Source organism: Porites lutea, chromosome 7 (genome assembly GCF_958299795.1).
Source record: "Porites lutea chromosome 7, jaPorLute2.1, whole genome shotgun sequence".
In the NCBI taxonomy this organism is placed as follows: domain Eukaryota; kingdom Metazoa; phylum Cnidaria; class Anthozoa; order Scleractinia; family Poritidae; genus Porites; species Porites lutea.
Window position 1 is genome coordinate 4,802,286 of NC_133207.1, and position 1,594 is coordinate 4,803,879.

Genomic DNA, 1,594 nt, shown 5'->3' on the forward strand with positions numbered 1-1,594 from the left:
GGCACCTTAAGGCCCATTCACAGGAGTCTGAATCTTTAGTGAGATTCGTGTTGCAATCTTGTTGCGATTTCCAATTTCACAGCTATTTTTCGCTGCGAAAGCCGCGTCGTTTCCAAACTGTGCAATATTTGATGTGCCTGTGCTCGAATCGTCCAAGGAAGAATAAAACTGCCGGGCGAGAAGAGAAGAGTTTCTGGACAAAAAAAGTCACCTACTTTCAGAGCAGAACTACGAGATTAAACAGTTATTTAAGCAACTCAACATCTTTATATGGGAGAACCAACAAGAAATCTTTTCGAATATGACCCAAAGTTTATTGATGCCTTACGTGATAGATGAAATGTAGATAGATGATAGTCACATACTTTCAACGCAGATATTTATTGATATTAGACAGCAAACTCAACATCTTTATGGGAGAAACAACAAAAAATCTTTTACAAAAATACAAAGTTTTTTTGGCTTTTAAACTTCTTGCCTCCGGCTCCACTTCTTTAATTAACGTTCAAAAAATGTATGAAACTTTGTCTTGTTTCAGTGTATCGTGGAATTTGCAAAATATATGTAAATTTACATTTCGCTTCCATTTTAGACAACAACTAGGAAGGAAGCCGACACATCAGGATATAAATCAACAGACGTGAGGCTGCCAATGCAGGTGAATATCTAACTCAAGAGATAAAAATGTATGATGATTTGTAAAAGGACAAAAAAATCACGTGCCATTTGATTTGAAAGACTGGCAAGGGTAGACCTCCCCCCCCCCCCCCCGCCGTTCCCAGTATATGCCTTTAAATTTTTCCTTCGAATTTTAATGTAGGCTCTTCTGTTCTGTCTCCTGTGAAATAAAAGGAAATGGTTTATGCAACGCATCGTCTTTATCCACGTACATTTCATTTAATGCTTGTTGCATTACTGCTTTTTAAGAAGACAATCGAGTATGAAACCTTTTTCCCACGCTTTTGTTCTAGACTGGCTTTTTCAAGTTTTAGTCAGAGTGTGATCTTCACGAGATTAATTAGCATTTCATGTATGAATCAAATAGTTCTTTAAATAATCAACTGTAAGTTTGCAGTCAAAATGGAACTAGAATAAAACAAAGCTTTCTGGGAGACATCCTTATGGGTTGCTAATTTTTTTGTTTCTTATCCTTTTTTTTAAGGAGAAGCAACCATTGTCTGCCAGAAGCATATGCCGAATGGCACGCGAGCTGAAATGCAAAAAATGAGAGTGAACTGGCTTGGCGACCTAAGTTAAGCGGTACACTTGGCAAAAGCTAAGTGACGAGTTGACTGTTAAGTGTTAAAAAAAGAGAGAAAGTTAAATAAACGTGTACAAGAGACAAAAAACGTTGTTAGTTATCTTTCAGTCTTCCTTTCATGAGTTTATTGGTAACCTTACAATCAAGGGGGAGCCGGAAAACATTTAAAGAAATGTACATGCGCACTTTAAGGGTCTGAAAACAATATAAGTTTAAAACGACTGTATTTTGTATATCTTTCCTTGAATGTTATAAAAGTAAGGTCCAAAATATACGAGGGGTGTTTCACCTGAGATTCAAACACCAAAAGAGGTGTTTAACAAACTGAAAACA

The 1,594-nt window shown here is 36.7% G+C and overlaps 1 long non-coding RNA gene across 1 annotated transcript; it reads left to right on the plus strand.

The window, feature by feature from the left end:
- The first annotated feature begins 595 nt into the window (after positions 1-595).
- On the plus strand, positions 596-1,349 carry LOC140944946 (uncharacterized). Its single transcript, XR_012166709.1, has 2 exons — positions 596-658; positions 1,163-1,349. It is a non-coding gene; the product is annotated as an uncharacterized lncRNA (long non-coding RNA).
- The last annotated feature ends 245 nt before the right edge of the window (positions 1,350-1,594 follow it).